This window comes from Chlorocebus sabaeus, chromosome 7, assembly GCF_047675955.1.
Source record: "Chlorocebus sabaeus isolate Y175 chromosome 7, mChlSab1.0.hap1, whole genome shotgun sequence".
Classification (NCBI taxonomy): domain Eukaryota; kingdom Metazoa; phylum Chordata; class Mammalia; order Primates; family Cercopithecidae; genus Chlorocebus; species Chlorocebus sabaeus.
In genome coordinates, this window is record NC_132910.1 from 53,555,580 (window position 1) to 53,577,979 (window position 22,400).

Below are 22,400 nucleotides of genomic sequence, written 5' to 3' on the forward strand. Positions count from 1 at the left end.
CTGTGCAGGCAGGTTCAGCAGAGAAAAATGAACAGGGATGCCTGAAGTCATGTTCCCTAAAGTTCACCTGTTTTCTCTGGCCCCTGGCCCCAGTACCTCCATCAGCAGTCTTCTACTGGCATCCATATGACATGGTTTTATAATGTCTTACTTGTGCTTTCAAATGCCAGTATTGCTGTTGCCCATCTCTTCTTTGGGGATTGAGAGTAGGCCTTCTGCTTTTTTCATAATTCAGACAACAGTCAATACCGTACTTATCCCCGTGGGTGCTGCGTGGGCAGCTTTGACAGACAGCTTGGCTCCTGCTGCCTGACTTGAGTGTTGGAAAGTGGTGAGGAAAGAACTATACAACTGGGGTTTCGCCATGCCCCATTGGCAGGTATCTGTTTCCCCTACCCTCTAGTCAATCTGGCCGACTTGTTCCCCAACTGAGTATGGCCTATATTCTCCCATATCCACACCTTGATTATTTTAATTATGTTGCTTTGACTGCCCAGATGCCCTGCCTCTGCCTCTACTTATACTTTTGAATATTTTATTGTCTTTCAAAGATGTCTCAAATGCTGCCACCCTGAGGCTTGCACATTCTTGCAAAATGTTGTCAGCTGTCTCTCTTATGAACATGATTCTTGATTTATAGTAACTGTTAGATGACTTGCCACATTCCTCCTTGTAAATGCTTGCTTACTTATTTTCCTTATTGTTTGGCCACTCCACTGAAAGATACTAGTTGTGTAACCTTGGAAAAGTGATTCAACCCCATTGTGCCTTTTTTTTCATTCATTAAATGAGGATTAAAAATAGTAAACCTACCTCATAAAATTGTTTTAAAATTAAATGTTAGTAAAAGTACAGAACTTAGACCAGTGACTGGTATACAGTAAATGTTATGTGAGTTATTGTTTTTATAATATTATTATGTATATCATATGAATTATACATATGGATGTGCATGTCTGTGTTTTCTAAGAGAAAATTAACTTATCCTTCCTTATATTCTCATTTGCCTAACCTACTCTCTGATATTTAGTAGATTCTGAATAAATGCTTTTGAATAAGTAAATTAAAAATTGAAGTCCTTGACTGGGCACGGTGGCTCACCCCTGTAATCCCAGCACTTTGGGAGGCCAGGCAGGTGGATCACGAAGTCAGGAGATCTAGACCATCCTGGCTAACACAGTGAAACCCTGTCTCTACTAAAAATACAAAAAATTAGCCGGGCGTGGTGGTGGGTGACTGTAGTCCCAGCTACTCAGGAGGCTGAGGCAGGAGAATGGCGTGAACCTGGGAGATGAAGCTTGCAGTAAGCCTAGATCGCACCTCTGCACTCCAGCCTGGGCAACAGAGCAAGACTCTGTCTCAAAAACAAACAAACAAACAAACCAATTGTTCTTTTTCCATTCCTTCAATTCTCAAGAGATTGAGCTTTGCCTGAACAGAGTTGACATTGCTTTAGTTTGATGAATTTCTTTTTTTTTTTTTTTTTTTTTTGAGATGGAGTTTTGCTTTTATCAGCCAGGCTGGAGTGCAATGGCGCCATCTGGGCTCACTGCAACCTCCGTCTCCTGGGTTCCAGCAATTCTCCTGCCTCAGCCACCCCAGTAGCTGAGATTAAAGGTGCCCGCCATCATGCCTGGCTAATTTTTGTGTTTTTAGTAGAGACGGGGTTTCACCACGTTGGCCAGGCTGGTCTCAAACTCCTGACCTCAGGTGATCCACCCACCTCGGCCTCCCAAAGTGCTGGGATTACAGGCATGAGCCAACATGCCTAGCAACTTTTTAGTGCAAAACAAATCATTATAAAACCAATATGTCTACAAATACGGGGCATAATAATTACTTTTTTATTCATTCACTTAGTTTATCACTTAATTCACGTTATTCATTCACTTAGTTAATAAATGCAAATTCCAGATAAAGTAACTGAATCTTTACTGTTTTAATTACATGATTTGTAACAATGTAAAATTGTTCAAATATCTAAACAAAATGTTAATAGAGCATGATAAGAAACTAGAGAACTCAGAGTTTCAATATTATGTTTATATGTGCAATTTTACCTTAAACAGTTTCAGAAGCACTTTCAAACAAAATAAATAGCATGAAATCCTCTCTTAGGAGTTTTGTTTTTAATTTAAAGAAATTGTTTTAAACTTACACATATCTTACTATGAAATCATCCTTCCATCCAATGCCTCCACCTTACCTTCTGGAAATGAATAGCTTTCTACATTTGGAACAAGGAAAATCCCCCCAAAGATATGTAACGCTAAAGCTGAAGGTATACTGTAGTAAACAGATTTATTCAAACTTTGCTTAAGGCATTCACAGGAGTTGCTTCTAAATTAAAATTAATATTAGACACTCCCTGATTTCGATTTGACTAGTCCTGATTTCTTTTAGGCAATGGCTATGAAGATTAGAAATTATTTTCACAAGTGACTGAAATCTACCTAGTAAATCACTTGAAGTTTTAAATGCTAAGCTATCACTTCACAATAAGGAGGTATGTTGCGGGAAGTCAGGGACCCCAAACGGAGGGACCGGCTGAAGCCACAGCAGAATATAAACTGTGAAAATTTCATGGACATTTATTAGTTCCCCAAATTAATAATTTTGTGATTTCTTATACCTGTCTTTACTGCAATCTCTGAACATAAATTGCGAAGATTTCATGGACATTTATCACTTCCCCAATCAATACTCTTATAGTTTCCTATGCCTGTCTTTGCTTTAATCTCTTAATCCCATCATCCTTGTAAGCTGAGGATGTATGTCACCTCAGGACCCTGTGATGATTGCGTTAACTGCACAAATTGTTTGTAAAACATGTGTGTTTGAACAAGATGAAATCTGGGCACCCTGAAAAAGAACAGAATAACAGCGAGGTTCAGGGAACAAGGGAGGTAACCATAAGGTCTGACTGCCTACAGAGCCAGGCAGAACAGAGCCATATTTTTCTTATTGCAGAAAAAGAGTAAGAGAAATATGGCTGAATTATTTTCCCAGTAAGGGGTTACCCTGGGAATGGGGGGAGACTATGGACAGCTGCTCTGAGGGTGTCTGCCTTATGCAGTTGAAGATAAGGGGTGAAATACGCCCTGGTCTCCTGCAGCACCCTCAGGCTTGCTAGGATTAGGAAATTCCAGCCTGGCAAATTGTAGTCAGACTGGTTCTCTGCTCTTGAACCCTGTTTCCTGATAAGATGTTTACCAATGACAATGTGTGCACAGTGGGACATGGAACCTCTTTAGTAATTCTAATTTCGCCCTGGCCTTGTGACCTTACTCTGCCCTTCTGCCCTTGTGATCTTTTATTGCCATTTGAAGCATGTAATCTCTGTGACCCACTCCCTATTTGTACACTCCTCCCCTTTTGAAATCCCTAATAAAAACTTGCTGGTTTTGTGGCTCGGGGACATCACAGAACCTACCACTAGGTGATGTCACCCCCAGAGACCCAGCTGTAAAGTTTCTCTCTTTTATACTCTTTCTCTTTATTTCTCAGACCAGCTGACACTCAGGGAAAATAGAAAAGAACCTATGTTGAAATATTGGGGGTTGGTTCCCCTGATAGTGGTATGCAATTCTCAGGGACAGAATGAAGTCAGATGAGGCTCATTGTGCCGTACTGATAGAATATGAACAGCAACACCCCTCGTGCTTTGGGTAGGGCGTCACAAAATAAAATTTCATATCATAGATTAAAAACTTTTGGATTTCTGGGATGAAGAAAAGGAAGATTACCTTCCAACGTGAGCTTATTAATTTTATTGATTCCCTTCTATTTTGATTTTACGTGCAGGTGTGGGGGGAAAAATGTTTCTTTAATAACAATATTGTTTCTTCTACCAGAAAAATTTTCCATTTTATTTCACCTTAAATACACTGCAAATTTATATTTTAAGAGGTTCATTTTTTATCAACTTATCACATTTATTCTATAGATTTTTGCTGGTTTGGGTTCATGAAATGTGTTTCTTGTCTAGAAATAATTTTTTAATAGGTCTGTATTTAGGTAAGATCTAATTGTGTACTTCCTGCTGATAAACTCGTCAAAGTTCAGTGAAACATAAAGGCATTCTGATAACTGATATGAATGGAATCTGGCAAACTGAGAAGAGATGAATATGATGGCTTTTAATAAGGAAAATTATTCATTAAGGATATGTATGTGTGTCTTCTAGTTTTCTTTATTTTTTTAAAAATGAGACACTTCTCTGCTCAATGATACATGCATTCTTACAAGTCAAATCTCATAATTTAAATGTAAAATTGTAAAGGGAAAAGAAATACTTAGGGTACTATGGTGTGTTGCATTGTATCAAATATAATATTGAATACCCTTGTGAAGGTACATTCGCATACTTTTATCTATCTTGACTTACTCCACAGGAACAACCTCCGCTGGATATTACTGGCCCTTAAGTTGAAGGCTTCAGGCTAAAAATTTTATTTTCGCACCATGTTTTCATTGAATTTACAATTCACATTTTCCATTTTTAGGTCTTTTATGTTTTAAACACTTTGGTCAATAAAAAATCAACTCTCTTAATTCTGTACTTGGAAGGGAGGGATTATTCCAGGCATAGGAACACCTACTGGAAATAGATTTGCAACAATATAAACTTTAAGACTCTGTTTAATTTGTCAAATAACACTTATTTTCTGATAGTAATAATAGAAACTTAAAAGGTCTTTGGTTTCATTTGTCAAATAACACTTATCTAACAACTAAAGAGTATAATCTGTGTGGGAAATTGCTAGGTGTTCAAGTAGTGTTACATGTTTGCTGCTAGCTTGGATTTCAGAAGTCACTTGCTCCTCTGTGTTTAGATAAATGCAATGTCCAACAACTTGTGACAATGACAATTCTAGTCTTTTATTACTCAGCTTGTTTTTGTTTGTTTGTTTTATGATTTGGTTTTCTTTGACCCGTACTCAAATTATCAAAGATTTGGAAGAAAGAACCAAGAAAAGTTGCCTCTTAGTAATAGTCAACATAAATGTAAACCTGGGTTCCTCTTCACTAACTTCAATCTGCCAACCTGGAAACACGTAAATTCATTCATTATTTTGTTTCTATGTAGTTTTTTTTTTTTTCCCCCAAATTAAAGCAACTTTTTGAACACTTATATTGAGATATTCAAAGTAGCAAGATGATTTGTACTGTGGACATAGTGTTACTTTGTATTTCCTCTACAGACTCTTATTAACATATGATTTTGAAACTAAAACTGATTTCAAGATTTTAGAATGCTCAAAAGCAAAGTTTTTTGCTACTGTCTGATATACCCTGTTGTTGTAGGAATAGAAAACCTGAGTTACGTTCTGAATGCAGCAATTGTAGATTTGTGTATTAAGCCAAGTTCCTTAATCAATTATTCGCTATTCTCTTGTATACTCTGTAACTCATCCATACCCAATTTCTTTTTCCCTATGCTTGGTTCTCCTGGAATGAAACACCCTTCTGAGTCAGCACTGGTCGTCTCTTACATCAGTTTATGCTGAGAGAAGGCAAACTAGTCTTAATGTTAGCCTAAAGAATTTCTTGTTATAATATCAACATTATAAAATCAAATGTAAGCTATTTGGGGTTTAAACCCCTTGTAGAATCATGTGAGAGTCTTCTGTCCCCAACCCTGCTGACGTTCAGCTCTTAGAGTACCTTTCATGTCATAGTCTGTAGGAATGATGGCCCCAGGAAAATTTCCATGTACTGCCCTGCTTAATTTCTACTAGTTCAAATGGTTCACTATTGATCCATCATCACATCTGTCATGTGATTTCTCACACCTGAAAATAGAGATTAAAAAAAAAAAAAATCATAGTAAGCCATGAAAAGGAGGAGGTCTTTATTTTTAATCTTTTGAAGATTTGGAGGTCTTCATTTTTAATCTTTATATTCCAATTTGAACACATCTGATCTTAACTCAACATTATAATTGAATACAAAATTTTACATAAACACAATTTGGTAATACTAAAAAAAGGGCAACATAAAAATTATTTTTTAGCAAAATGAGAATTTTAAGGCAGATAATAGAGATAATTTTCTAGTGCTTTCTATGTCCCAAGCTCTGTGCTAAGCACTTGGTATGTCCTATTTAATTTTCACAAAAACTCTGTGAGATAAGGTAGATTTATGGTGATTTTCACATCCAGAGACCAAGAAAGAAGAATGTCTTTAAGTTCATGTAATTAATGAGGCAGAGAGTAAGATTTGAATCCAAATCTGTCTGACAATATTCCTAATCTCAAACTCCTAACCTGTATAACCTAAAGATGTTTAAATGGGATATTTAATAGCAGTATCAGTTATGATTATCATCATCATCATAATTGAGATACGTCTAATACTCCATAACTAGGGTATAGTAAAAAATGTTGACTTCACTCTTCCTGTCAAAATGTACATCTTCTCCCAAAATCTACCTGCTTCTTTGATTGGGTAACTTTGTTCTTTGCCTTTTGCATATGTCCTGCTCAACTTTGCTTTTGCTTGCTCCATTCTCCTTACCAAGAAAACCCACATCGTTCCCTCCTCCACCAACTCATGTACTGTCTATTCATCCATTAGAAAAATAAACATGCATTAGCTACTGGAACCATATTCAGAATTTATCTCTTAGATTCTATTCATCCTTCTAAACTCAGGCCTAATTATTCCAAGTAGAATTATTACAACTTTACTCTCTATTGCACTCTTTAGTAAAACTAGTCAAATTTAGTCAAAATTAAAGGACTATAATTACTTCGTGGTTGTCACTTTGATTTTCCGAGCTAAATATTCAGCATCCTGGGAGTATTTCACATCTCTTGTATACCCCTGGAAACTTGCCTAGTATTATACACACAGAAAACATTTACAAGGTATTTTTGACTAATTTAGCAGCATTGGTGTTCTCATGCCTAAAAATGTTAGATGGCATGTCTGAAGTACATACTAAGAATTTCCCGGGGCTTAGTTTTTGCATGTTTTGGTAAAGCTATCTGCACCAGAAATTCATTCTTTTTTTTTTTCTGAGACGGAGTCTCGCTCTGACGCCCAGGCTGGAGTGCAGTGGCCGGATCTCAGCTCATTGCAAGCTCTGCCTCCCAGGTTTACACAGAAATTCATTCTTAATATCTTATTCCAGGTGTTTTATCTGAGTTCTGAATACCATTCTGAAATCCAGGAAGGCAAATTCAGGATGAGCCTGTCTTTTAGCTTTGACCTTTGACTTATGTAATTATATTATCTTTCTATCTCTGACATTTTTCTACATTTCTTGTTTTCTTTTTTACTAAATTCCTTCTTTTTCCTATCTTCTCACCATCCAACTTCATTTCTAAATGGTAGACATAACTATGTGGCTTTTGTTTGATTTTAGTGTATTGTTTAGGAGTGTCTAATACCCAATTAATTAGTTTAATTCCATGGCAGGCTTATTTAAATTTTTTTAAATTTTTATAAAGGAATATAGTCATATTTGAATAAATATAATTTATAGATTGAAATTCAGTAGCTTCTATCTATGCAATTTCTTGGTGTCTTTTTGACTTAATTTTGACTTTGTACTTCGTTATTCTGCAATTTAATTCTTACTGATCAAATTAATAGTTTACTTGATCACTATACAACTAACTACCTTCTGCCTTCCAAATTGGTAAGTACCATAACTTCATAAAGAAATTGAAAGAGTCACCATTTTATAGTTACATTCCCGCTCCAAATTTAATTTCAAATATTCCAGAAAGCAATGCAAACAAGACTTAAGATGTAGATTAAATTGACCTCAAAATTCTCATCTCAAATTACATAGAAAATGTGATTTTAATCAGTGTCTTTATCTCTAAATAACAAAAGTTCTTTGGAAGAGTGTCCTGGAAAAGACATTTATAAACATTAGTACTGGTTACCAGACAGTGAACTGAGCAGAAACTTACATGCCATGTTTGACCCCTTTCCTCCAGCCTTTGGCATCGAAGCTGTGAAAAATCGTGTCCATACTCTCTCCTGGATATTTCTTATATGTGCGTTCTCCAGTAAATATTTTCTTCCACTAATCCTCATTACCCTTTGCTTTGACTATCAGTATAGCCCTTCTCCCTGTTACCCACTGTTACTAGAATTATTATTCTAAAATACAGGCAGGAACATGCTACTTTCCACTTCTTAAGAAACAATTACATACACCAAAGTCGTTCAAACTTTATAAAATAAAACCTTAATGCACCAACACATCTTCACACTCAAATATATCCTTCCATGAAACTTAACCAAACCAACTGAAACCATCCACCAAGTCTTCTTGCTGTTTTGTTCATGGTCTCCCATTGGCCACTAATATTTCATCCTTTTCTTTGCAGAGTAAAACTCACTTATATTTTAAGACTCAGAATTAATATCATCTATTCTGTGAAATTTTCTATCCCGCCCACTCACTGGAAATGGTTGCATGTTTCTATCTTACAGTATTTTGCAAGCATATGCATATTTTAAATGTATGTTTCATTTTGCCTAATCTGTATTATTTGTCTTCCCCGCTAATTATAAAATATTGGAAGTTGGGGATCATGAAACCTTCATATGTGGGTATCCTGTATTTCCTGATATAGTGTTTTGTGCATGTGAACTCCGGATGTTATCACTTTCCATCTCCATAGCCCTTACTTGTAATGAAGCACTCTCCTACATTTTTTATTCATTTTTGAAAAATCAAATCTGAAGCAAAATTGTCCTATATCCCCTCTTCACATATGGCTCCGAAAAGAAACTCTATACATGATGCATTGGATTTATCACCCTCATTTAACGTTTTTAAGCTTCATCAATCCAGTATGAATTCACCCAATTCCATTGTAATTTCCATCACCAGGGTCACCAATGACTTGGACTGGAACACCTGACTATTTTCAGGACTTTTCTTTTTCACACTTGTTGATGCATTTAACATTTGTGATTTACTTAAAACCCTCTCTTCTGATTTTTCAGACATGTCTCTCTTCAGGTTTTTCCCTTTGCTTACATAACTGTTTTCTTCTAATATCCTTTTCTGGATCCTAGAATCTAGACCTCAGAAAAGCTTGGAGCTAAAGACATGCCCACGAATAATAAGGATAGAGATATAAATTAAGGGCAGCAGAGTGGATAAGATGACTCTTATCCACTGTGGATAAGAATGGATACAGGGAGAGTGCATTCTGTATAAAGAGGGGGACAAAGATGAACCCAGGAAAAGGAAATTTATGAAGATAGTTGGCCAGTGCAGACCATAGCCTACATTTAAAAACAACTTTTTCCTGGGAAAATACTCAAATGATTACAAGTGTTAGTGTGACACATTGTTTTATTATTATATCAGTGTATGAAAAACAGAATAAATGAGTTGTTATCTACAGGTTCTTTTCAGACTTGGGGTTCCATCATTTTAAATGAAGATAGTTATTTTTCATATTTATAGTTACAGTCTTAATAAAGAACTGGATTTTAATTTTATTCCATTTTAGTGACAGAGATAGTCAGAGGCAAATCAAGCATTTGGCCGAGTAAAGGTGCTGACACCTCACACATACAGCCACAACTATGGTGGGTTTGAAACAGAGTATTAAAATAGGGCTAGAATATCTTTTAAAAGGGCAGGTCCTCAAGTCTGATATTCATAATTGTAGTTATCCCATGGGCTGTGATGTGCTTTATAAAACCTGGTAAAAATCACTCATAATCAACACTGTGGAAAGTTGTGCAAGAGTTGAGGCAATTACAATATCTTCAGAATCTCATAAAATGATTTGGAAACCAACTGTCCTATGAAGATTGTTTTTATTCACTTCCTCAAAATCAGAATATTATGATCAATTTGTACAGGACCAGATGTCAAAGCCATGTGGAGCCTCATATACCTCAGTCAACAAGACATTCTCTTTTTAGTTTATCTTTGATAATGAATGATTTTAATTTTATTACATTAAACATTCTGTTCTACAAGGACTATCTGTGGGTTGAAATATTACATTAAGCATGTTCAACGAATAGATTCTGTCATTTAATCCTTCATTTAGAGAAGTGGGAATCAATGTAAGTGTCAAGATAATTTTTTAATCCAATCTCCAAACCCAAAAGCAAATGAATAAAACTTTTGCTTTGATCATCTCTTTCTTTCCTTCCTTCTTTCTTTCTTCTTTCTTCCTTTCTCTTTCTTTCTCTCTCTCCCTTTCATTTCTTTCTTTCTTCTCTTTCTTTCTTTCTTTCCTTCTTTCTTTCTTTTCTTTCCTTCTTTCTTTCTTTCTTTTCTTTCCTTCTTTCTTTCTTTCCCTTCCTTCCTTCCTTTCTTTTTCTTTCTTTCTTTCTTTTCTTTTGACAGAGTCTTGCTCCATTAGCCAGGCTGGAGTGCAGTGGCACGATCTTGGCTCACTGCAACCTCTGCATCCTGGGCTTAAGCAGTTCTCCTGGCTCAGCCTCCCAAGTAGCTGGGATTACAGGGGTGTGCCACCAGGCCCGGCTACTTTTTGTATGTTTAGTAGAGACAGGATTCCACCATGTTGGCCAGGCTGGTCTTGAACTCTTGACCTCAGGTAATCCACCGTGCCCAGCCTGCTTTGATCATCTATTTCTTAATACTCTATTTCAACTCTAAGGACTGAGTTTGTTGTTGTGAAATAAATAAAATATTGTATTCTAATAACTTTTTGTTTGTCTTCCTCTTCCATTACAAATGTGGTTATTTTTTAAAATGGGAAATATATCTCTTTTTCTATTTTCAACTTACCTTCCCCAGTAGTTAACAGAGTATTTAGCAGATAGTAGGCCTACAAAAATATTTGACAAATGAATGAATAAAAGAAACCATGCTTGCTTAAAAGTGGATGTATATTTTATATGAAGGAAGATCAAATATGCAGATTACATTTATTGAGCAGTTACTATGTGGTAGATGTGATATGTGTCTTGCTTACATTATTCTGATTTAATTCTCCCATCAAACTGATGGCATAGATATTACTATCCACATTTTGCAGGATATAATATTGAGGCTTAGAGTTAGGTGTCTGGCCTAATGTCACACAGGTAGTATATGATAGAGATGTGATTTGTACTTAAATTGACTCCATAGTCTATGTTCTCTCTACTCCACCACACAGCCAAGGATTAAAGTATTAGATGTCAGAATGCCATGAGACTCAACTCTGAAGCCATCATTGATTTTATTGAAGAATTATTCATATATTATTAGATCCAGCATGTTTTTCAAAATAAATACGATTGTAAGTGTAGGGAACCCAAGTAAGAAGCATTGGGTTTTTAGCATAAATATTTCTGCAGAGCATTTTATTCTGGAGAAAACAATTACTCCGTGCATAGTCTGATTATATAAAGTATCAATTGTACATATTATTTATGAAAGTTTTCAAATCAACCTAGATTTTTTTTAATTTAGAGGCAGATTCTTTTGAGACTTTATTGGGTTCAGGGTGTTTGGCTTTTTGTACAAATGTCACATGGCTTCAGTTATGACACCAAAAACAATTCCATTAGGTTTCAACCTCAGTACATACACATCTATCCACATACGTGCCTAATGTCAGTTTATTAATTCACAGTGATTTTGAGCTCATAATGCCCAAGCTTCTGAAAAATGTATTGACGTTTTTGCATAATCCCCAAAATCTTTGTAAACCATTACTACTAAAAAATTAGTAAAGAAAATCCTTGAAATGGTTTTGGGAGTACTATGGATTTTTATTTTTATTTTTAATTTATTTTTTTATTATACTTTAAGTTCTAGAGTACATGTGCACAACGTGCAGGTTTGTTACATATGTACACATGTGCCATGTTGGTGTGCTGCACCCATTAACTCGTCATTTACATTAGGTATATCTCCTAATGCTATCCCTCCACCCAATACCCCCCAAAACAGGCCCCGATGTGTGATGTTCCCCTTCCTGTGTCCAAGTGATCTCATTGTTCAATTCCCACCTATGAGTGAGAATATGCGGTGTTTGGTTTTCTGTTCTTGCGATAGTTTGCTGAGAATGATGGTTTCCAGCTGCATCCATGTCCCTACAAAGGACACGAACTCATCCTTTTTTATAGCTGCATAGTATTCCATCATGTATATGTGCCACATTTTCTTAATCCAGTGTGTCACTGATGGACATTTGGGATGATTCCAAGTCTTTGCTATTGTGAATAGAGTCACAACAAACATACGTGTGCATGTGTCTTTATAGCAGCATGATTTATAATCCTTTGGGTATGTACCCAGTAATGGGATGGCTGGGTCATATGATACTTCTAGTTCTAGATCCTTGAGGAATCGCCATACTGTTTTCCATAATGGTTGAACTAGTTTACAATCCCACCAAAAGTGTAAAAGTGTTCCTCCTTTAGCTCTGAGAAGTTTGATCGACTGAAGCCTTCTTCTCTCAGCTCATCAAAGTCATTCTCTGTCCAGCTTTGTTCTGTTGCTGGCAATGAGCTGTGTTCCTTTGGAGGGGGAGATGCACTATGATTTTTTGAATTTCCAGCTTTTCTGCACTGCTTTTTCCCCATCTTTGAGGTTTTTATCTGCCTTTGGTCTTTGATGATGGTGACTTACTGATGGGGTTTTGGTGTGGGTGTCCTTTCAGTTTGTTAGTTTTCCTTCTAACAGTCGGGACCCTCAGCTGCAGGTCTGTTGGAGTTTACTTGAGGTCCACGCCAGACCATGTTTGCCTGGGTATCAGCAGCGGAGGCTGCAGAAGATAGAATATTGCTGAACAGCAAGTGTTGCTGTCTGATTCTTGCTCTGAAAGCTTCGTCTCAGAGGTGTACCCAGCCGTGTGAGGTGTGAGGTGTCAGTCTGCACCTAGTGGGTGATGTCTCCCAGTTAGGCTACTCAAGGGTCGGAGACCCACTTGAGCAGGCAGGGTGTCAGTTCTCCGATCTCAACCTCCATGCTGGGAGAACCACTGCTCTCTTCAAAACTGTCAGACAGGGACATTTACATCTGCAGAGATTTCTGCTGCTTTTTGTTTAGCTATGCTCTGTCCCCAGAGGTGGAGTCTACAGAGGCAGGCAGGCCTCCTTGAGCTATGGTGGGCTCCATGCAGTTTGAGCTTCCCGGCAGCTTTGTTTACCTACTTAAGCCTCAGCAATGGCAGATGCTGCTCCCCCAGCCTCACTGCCACCTTGCAGTTAGATCTCAGACTGCTGTGCTAGCAATGAGTGAGGCTCCATGGGCGTGGAACCCTCTGGGCCAGGCATGGGATATAATCGCCTGGTGTGCCCTTTGCTAAGACCCTTGGTAAAGTGCAGTATTAGGTGGGAGATACCCAATTTTCCAGGTGTTGTGTGTCTCAGTTTCCCTTGGCTAGGAAAAAGAATTCCCTTCCCCCTTACACTTCCCAGGTGAGGTGATGTCTTGCCCTGCTTTGGCTGTCACTGATTGGGCTGCACCCACTGACCAGCACCAACTTTCTGACATGCCCCAGTGAGATGAACCCGGTACTTCAGTTGAAAATGCAGAAATCACCTGTCCTCTGTGTTGCTCACATGGGGAGCTGGAGGCTGGAGCTGTTCCTATTCGGCCATCTTGGGCGCCCCCCTCCCCGGATTTTTAAAATATATTTTTGACCTACCTCATGAAATATATAGAAGAAGCTAACTGGAAACAAAATTAGTTATATTAAACAATGATTTTAATACCAAACAATGCAAATATCAATCAAAATGTCAAATGTCCTACTAAAACTATGCAATATTTCATATTAGAATTTAGTGGAGTCCATCAAAGGGAAAATATTGTTGAAATATAAAATGAGTTACTGCATCAGGCTCACTAAACAATACTGAAATTATTTTATTTTCAAAATTCCCTGGTAATTGAGGGACTGTTTTGCTTCTCTGGATAGCATTAGTGTTTAAAATAATAATAATAATAATGCGTTCCATTGGGCTCTCTTTGGCCAAAGTGGCTGGTATACCTAATTGACGAAGTCAGAATGCAGGAGAAATACCTCTGCATATCAAAGCTACTATAAATTTCAAAATGCTTTAATATGGATGCTTCTAATTTTTGAAGGGACATTTCACATGCAGAACAAATGGCCTAAATTATTTCAATTAATTTTTTTAAGAACAGAAATGTAAGTCATTTGAATAATACCTTGGAGTTCATGGTAACAAAACACGTCCTGTGTTAAATCTAGTCAATCTCCATCCCTTTTCCTAGATGCTTTTGCACAAATAGAACTGTCACTAGTATTAGCTTTCTCTCTGAGCACCAGTATGCACCACAACTGTAGACTCCATGTCTCTTTCAGAGATTATAAACAAAGACTAGCAATTCTGGAGATAAGAGCTTTCTGTCCTTTCTCAATTAATTCTGCCTTTCAAGTACATACAGGGGAACTGTTTTCAGAAAGACAAATGAAGAGAAGTACCCTTACTGGATTTATTTCTTTTTTGTAAAGATGGAGAATAAACCACTTTATAATTTCGTTGTCTTTCACTGTATTATAGTAATTGTAATTAAGAATATCTTTTGAACTATAAAAGACATAGAAATGTTCAAAAGGAAGAAAAGCTCATAGGTTTCAAGAGAAACAGTTGTGTTCAATTTTATTCAGAACTTCTTTATTACACTTAAACTTAATGATTACTGGCCGGGCGCGGTGGCTCAAGCCTGTAATCCCAGCACTTTGGGAGGCCGAGACGGGCGGATCACGAGGTCAGAAGATCGAGACCATCCTGGCTAACACGGTGAAACCCCGTCTCTACTAAAACTACAAAAAAACTAGCTGGGCGAGGTGGTGGGCACCTGTAGTCCCAGCTACTCGGGAGGCTGAGCCAGGAGAATGGCATGAACCCGGGAGGCGGAGCTTGCAGTGAGCTGAGGTCCGGCCACTGCACTCCAACCCGGGCGACAGAGCGAGACTCTGTCTCAAAAAAAAAAAAAAAAACTTAATGATTATTGCCTCCTTTGCATCTTAAAGTTATTTCAATAAGTTTTATTTTTAAAGCAATTCATTGTTTATTGTAAATGTACTATTTCTCTCATTATACTTTTAGTACTATGTGCCACTGAGCATTTATAGATGGCACAAATATATCATCCAAGATCTGTAATAAAATAAAGTATTTAAATAAAAACAAAAACTATTTCTTTTTTAAAAAACAACTTTATTGAGGAATAATTGAGATGCAAAAATGGCACATACTTAATTGGTACAACTTAACGAATTTTGACATATGCATTTACCCTGAAACCATCATCACAATCATGATAATAAACATATCCATCAGCTCCAAAAATTTTCTCATGCTCCTAATATTCCTCTGTTTTTATTTTACTTTTTGCAGGAAGAACACTTACTAAAACCTCAATTGGGCGAAAACCCTCAACAACTTTTTAAAATGCACAATACACTATTGTTAACTACAGGCACTATGTTGTACAGAAGATCTATAGAAATTCTTCATATTGCATAACTGAAACTTTATGACCATTGAACAACAATTCCCCATTTCCCTCTTTTCCCAACCCCTGGCAACTATTACTATCTGTTTCTATCATTTTGACTATTTTAGATACTGCATATATGTGGAATCGCATAGGATTTGTCCTTTTATTACTTGCTTATTTCACTTAGCATAATGTCATCAAGGTTAATCCATGTTGTCACATAAGGCAAGATTTTCTTCTTTTTAAAGATGAAATCATCCTCCATTGTAAATATACACTACTGTTTTATAAACATTCATCTGTCGATTGACATTTAAGTTGTTTTCATATCTTCGCTTCTGTGAGTGATGCTATAGTGAATATGAGAGTGCAGATACTTCCTCGCAATTCTAATTTCATTTTTTTGGATATATGCCTAGAAGTTGAATTGCTGAATCACAAATTATATTTGAAATTTTTTTGAGAAAACTCCATACTATTTTCCATAGTGGTTCCATCATTTTACATCCCTACCAACAATGTACATGGGTTTCAATTTCTTCACATCCTTGTGAACACTTCTTTTTGTTGTTTCCATACTAGCCATCTTAATTTGTATAGGATGATATCTCAGTGTGATTGTTTTTATTATTATACCTTAAGTTCTAGGGTACATGTGCACAATGTGCAGGTTTCTTACATATGTATACATGTGCCACGTTGGTGTACTGCACCCATTAACTTGTCATTTATATTAGATATATCTTATAAGGCTATCCTTCCCCCCCGCCCCGACCCCACAACAGGCCCCAGTGTGTGATGTTCCCCTTCCTGTGTCCAAGTGTTCTCATTGTTCAATTCTTACCTATGAGTGAGAACATGTGGTGTTTGTTTTTCTGTCCTTGTGATAGTTTGCTGAGAATGATGGTTTCCAGCCGTATCCATGTCCCTACAAAGGACATGAACTCATCCTTCTTTATGATTGCATAGTATTCCATGGTGTATATGTGCCACATTTTCTTAATGCAGTCTGTCATTGATGGACATATGGGTTGGTTCCAAGTCTTTGCTATTGTGAATAGTGCCAAAATAAACATACGTGTGCATGCGTCTTTATAGCAGCATGATTTCTAATCCTTTGGGTACATACCCAGTAATGAGATGGCTGGGTCAAATGGTATTTCTAGTTCTAGATCCTTGAAGAATCACCACACTGTCTTCTACAATGGTGGAACTAGTTTACAGTACCACCAACAGTGTAAAAGTGTTCCTATTTCTCCACATCCTCTCCAGCACCTGTTGTTTCCTGACTTTTTAATGATCGCCATTCTAACTGGTGTGAGATGGTATCTCATTGTGGTTTTGATTTGCATTTCTCTGATGGCGAGTGACGATGAGCATTTTTCATGTGTCTGTTGGCTGCATAAATGTCTTCCTTTGAGAAGTGTCTGTTCATATCCTTTGCCCACTTTTTGATGGGGTTGTTTGTTTTTTTCTTGTAAATTTGTTTGAGTTGTTTATAGGTTCTGGATGTTAGCCCTTTGTCAGATGAGTAGATTGCAAAAATGTTCTCCCATTCTGTAGGTTGTCTGTTCACTCTGATGGTAGTTTCTTTTGCTGTGCAGAAGCTCTTTTGTTTAATTAGATCCCATTTGTCAATTTTGGCTTTTGTTGCCATTGCTTTTGGTGTTTTAGACATGAAGTCGTTGCCCATACCTATGTCCTGAATAATATTACCTAGGTTTTCTTCTAGGGTTTTTATGGTTTTAGGTCTAACATTTAAGTCTTTAATCCATCTTGAATTAATTTTTGTATAAGGTGTAAGGAAGGGATCCAGTTTCAGCTTTCTACATATGGCTAGCCAGTTTTCCCAGCACCATTTATTAAATAGGGAAATCTTTCCCCATTTCTTGTTTTTGTCAGGTTTGTCAAAGATCAGATGGCTGTAGATGTGTGGGATTATTTCTGAGGGCTCTGTTCTGATATAGACCAACAGAGACCATTGGTCTATATCTCTTTTTTGGTACCAGTACCATGCTGTTTTGGTTCCTGTACCCTTGTAGTATAGTTTGAAGTCAGGTAGCTTGATGCCTCCAGCTTTATTCTTTTAGCTAAGGATTGTCTCGGCTGTGCGGGCTCTTTTTTGGTTCCATAAGAACTTTAAAGTAGTTTTTTCCAGTTCTGTGAAGAAAGTCATTTGTAGCTTGATGGGGATGGCATCAAATCTACACATTACCTTGGGCAGTATGGCCATTTTCACAACATTGATTCTTCCTATCCATGAGCAAGAAATGTTCTTCCATTTGTTGGTGTCCTCTTTTATTTCGTTGAGCAGTGGTTTGTAGTTCTCCTTGAAGAGGTACTTCACATCCCTTGTAAGTTAGATTCTCCTAGGTATTTTATTCTCTTTGAAGCAATTGTGAGTGGGAGTTCATTCATGATTTGGCTCTCTGTTTGTCTGTTACTGGTGTATAAGAATGCTTGTGATTTTTGCACATTGATTTTGTATACTGAGACATTGCTGAAGTTGCTTATCAGCTTAAGGAGATTTCGGACTGAGATTATGAGGTTTCCAAAATATACAATCATGTCATCTGCAAACAGGGACAATTTGACTTCTTCATTTCCTAATTGAATACCCTTTATTTCTTTCTCTTGCCTGATTGCCCTAGCCAGAATTTGCAACTCTATGTTGAATAGGAGTGGTGAGAGAGGGCATCCCTGTCTTGTGTCAGTTTTCAAAGGGAATGCTTCCAGTTTTTGCCCATTCAGTATGATATTGGCTGTGTGTTTGTCATAAATAGCTCTTATTATTTTGAGATACATCCCATCAATACCGAATTTATTGAGAGTTTTTAGAATGAAGGGCTGTTGAATTTTGTCAAAGGCCTTTTCTGCGTCTCTTGAGATAATCATGTGGTTTTTGTCTTTGGTTCTGGTTATATGCTGGATTACGTTTATTGATTTGCATATGTTGAACCAGCCTTGCTTCCCAAGGATAAACCCACTTTGTCATGGTGGATAAGCTTTTTGATGTGCTGCTGGATTTGGTTTGCCATTATTTTATTGAGGATTTTTGCATCGATGTTCATCAGGGATATTGGTCTAAAATTCTGGTTTTTTGTTGTGTCTCTGCCAGGCTTTGGTATCAGGATGATGCTGGCCTCATAAATGAGTTAGGGAGGATTCCCTCTTTTTCTATTCATTGGAATAGTTTCAGAGGGAATGGTACCAGCTCCTCTTGTACCTCTGGTAGAATTCGACTGTGAATCCGTCTGGTCCTGGACTGTTTTTGGTTGGTAGGCTATTAATTATTGCCTCAATTTCGGAACCTGTTATTGGTCTATTCATGGATTCAACTTCTTCCTGATTTAGTCTAGGAAGAGTGTATGTTTCCAGGAATTTATCCATTTCTTCTAGATTTTCTAGTTTATTTGCATAGAGGTGTTTATAGTATTCTCTGATCATAGTTTGCATTTCTTTGGGGTCATTGGTGATATCCCTTTTATCGTGTTTTATTGCACCTATTTGATTCTTCTCTCTTTTCCTCTTTATTAGTTTTGCTAGCGTTCTATCAATTTTGTTGATCTTTTCAAAACACCAGCTCCTGGATTCATGGATTTTTTGAAAGGATTTTTGTGTCCCTATCTCCTTCAGTTTGCTTCCATCTTAGTTATTTCTTGCCTTCTGCTAGCTTTTGAATGTGTTTGCTCTTGCTTCTCTAGTTCTTTTAATTGTGATGTTAGGGTGTCAGTTTTAGATCTTTCCTGGTTTCTCTTGTGGGCATTCAGTGCTATAAATTTCCCTCTACACACTGCTTTAAATGTGTCCCAGAGATTCTGGTAAGTTGTGTCTATGTTCTCATTGGTTTCAAAGAACATCTTTCTTTCTGCCCTCATTTCGTTGTGTACCCAGTAGTCATTCAGGAGCAGGTTGTTCAGTTTCCATGTAGTTGAGTGGTTTTGAGTGAGTTTCTTAGTCTTGAGTTCTAGTTTGATTGCACTGTGGTCTGAGAGACAGTTTGTTATAATTTCTGTTCTTTTACATTTGCTGAGGAGTGCTTTACTTTCAACAATGTGGTCTATTTTGGAATGAGTGTGATGTGGTGCTGAGAAGAATGTTTATTCTGTTGATTTGAGGTGGAGAGTTATGTAGATGTCTATTAGGTCTGCTTGGTGCAGAGCTGAGTTCAATTCCTGCATGTCCTTGTTAACTTTCTGTCTCGTTGATCTGTCTAATGTTGACAGTGGAGTGTTAAAGTCTCCCATTACTATTGTGTGGGAGTCTAAGTCTCTTTGTAAGTCTCTAAGGACGTGCTTTATGAATCTGGGTTTTCCTGTATTGGGTGCATATATATTTAGGATAGTTAGCCCTTCTTGTTGAATTGATCCCTTTACCATTAGGTAATGGCCTTCTTTGTCTCTTTTGATCTTTGTTGGTTTAAAGTCTGTTTTATCAGAGACTAGGATTGAAACCCCTGCCTTTTTTTGTTTTCCATTTGCTTGGTAGATCTTCCTCCATCCCTTTATTTTCAGCCTATGTGTATCTCTGCACTTGAGATGGGTCTCCTGAATACAGCACACTGATGGGTCTTGACTCTTTATCCAATTTGCCAGTCTTTGTCTTTTAATTGTACCATTTAGCCCATTTACATTTAAGGTTAATATTGTTATGTGTGAATTTGATCCTGTCATTATGATGTTAGCTGGCTGTTTGCTCAATAGTTGATGCAGTTTCTTCCTAGCATCTATGGTCTTTCCATTTTGGCATGTTTTTGCAGTGGCTGGTACTGGTTGTTCCTTTCCATGTTTAGTGCTTCCTTCAGGAGCTCTTGTCAGGCAGGCCTGGTGGTGACAAAATCTCTCAGCATTTGCTTGTCTGTAAAGGATTTTATTTCTCCTTGACTTATGAAACTTAGTTTGGCTGGATATGAAATTCTGGGTTGAAAATTCTTTTCTTTAAGAATGTTGAATATTGGCCCCCACTGTCTTCTGGCATGTAGAGTTTCTGCTGAGAGATCCACTGTTAGTCGGATGGGCTTCCCTTTGTGGGTAACCCGATCATTCTCTCTGGCTGCCCTTTACATTTTTTCCTTCATTTCAACCTTGGTGAATCTGACAGTTGTTTGTCTTAGGGTTACTCTTCTGGAGGAGTATCTTTGTGGCGTTCTCTGTATTTCCTGAATTTGAATGTCGGCCTGCCTTGCTAGGTTGAGTAAGTTCTCCTAGATAATATCCTGCAGAATTTTTCCCAACTTGGTTCCATTCTCCATGTCACTTTCAGGTACACCAGTCAGATGTGGATTTGGTCTTTTCACATAGTCCCGTATTTCTTGGAGGCTTTGCTCATTTATTTTTACTCTTTTTTCCCTAAACTTCTCTTCTCGCTTCATTTCATTCATTTGATCTTTAATCACTGGTACCCTTTCTTCCAGTTGATCGAATTGGTTACTGAACCTTGTTCATGTGTCACATAGTTCTCATGCCATGGTTTTCAACTCCATTAGGTCATTTAAGGACTTCTCTACCCTGGTTATTCTAGTTATCCATTCATCTAATCTTTTTGCAAGGTTTTTAGCTTCTTTGTGATGGGTTCACACTTCCTCCTTTAGCTCAGAGAAGTTTGATCGTCTGAAGCCTTCTCTCAACTTGTCAAAGTCACTCTCCGTCGCCGGGCGCGGTGGCTCACGCCTGTAATCCCAGCACTTTGGGAGGCCGAGGCGGGTGGATCACAAGGTCAGGAGATCGAGACCATGGTGAAACCCCGTCTCTACAAAAAATAGAAAAAATTAGCCGGGCGCGGTGGCAGGCGCCTGTAGTCCCAGCTACTTGGGAGGCTGAGGCAGGAGAATGGCGTGAACCCGGGAGGCGGAGCTTGCAGTGAGCCGAGATTGCGCCACTGCACTCCAGCCTGGGCGACAGAGCTAGACTCCGTCTCAAAAAAAAAAAAAAAAAAAAAAGTCACTCTCCGTCTAGCTTTGTTCCATTGCTGGCAAGGAGCTGCGTTCCTTTGGAGGAGAAGAGGCACTCTCATTTTTAGAATTTTCAGCTTTTCTCCTCTTGTTTCTCTCCATCTTTGTGGTTTTATCTACCTTTGGTCTTTGATGATGGTGACGTACAGATGGGGTTTTGGTGTGGATGTCCTTTCTCTGTGTTAGTTTTCCTTCTAACAGTCAGGACCCTCAGCTGCAGGTCTTTTGGAATTTACTGGAGGTCCACTCCAGACCTGTTTTCCTGGGTATCAGCAGCAGAGGCTGCAGAACAGTGAATATTGTTGAACAGCAAATGTTGCTGCCTGATCGTTCCTCTGGAAGCTTCATCTCAGAGGGGTACCTGGCCATGTGAGGTGTCCGTCTGCCCCTACTGGGGTGTGCCTCCCAGTTAGGCTACTCAGGGGTCAGGGACCCACTTGAGGGGGCAGTCTGTCCGTTCTCAGATCTCAAACTCCGTGATGGGAGAACCACTACTCTCTTCAAAGCTATCAGACAGGGACATTTAAATCTGCAGTTGTTTCTGCTGCCTTTTGTTCGGCTATGCCTTGCCCCCAGAGGTGGAGTCCACAAAGGCAGGCAGGCCTCCTTGAGCTGCAGTGGGCTCCACCCAGTTTGAACTTCCCACCTGCTTTGTTTACCTACTCAAGCCTCAGCAATGGCGGGCGCCCCTCCTCCAGCCTTGCTGTCACCCTGCAGTTCCATCTCAGACTGCTGTGCTAGCAATGAGTGAGGCTCTGTGGCTGTGGGACCCTCCAAGCCAGGTGCGGGATATAGTCTCCTGGTGTGCCATTTGCTAAGACTCTTGGAAAAGCTCAGTCTTAGGGTGGGAGTGACCCAATTTTCCAGGTGCTGCCTGTCATGGCTTCCCTTGGCTAGGAAAGGGAATTCCCTGACCACTTTTGCTTCCCACGTGAGGTGATGCCTTGCCCTGCTTTGGTTCTGTCTTGGTGGGCTCCACCCACTGTCCTGCACCCACTGTCTGACACGGACCAGTGAGAT

The 22,400-nt window shown here is 38.3% G+C and overlaps 1 protein-coding gene across 1 annotated transcript in view; it reads left to right on the forward strand.

The window, feature by feature from the left end:
• The window catches only part of BANK1 (B cell scaffold protein with ankyrin repeats 1), a 312,609-nt gene that overhangs the window by 238,758 nt on the left and 51,451 nt on the right, over positions 1-22,400 (forward strand). The gene's annotated exons all lie outside the window — the stretch shown is intronic.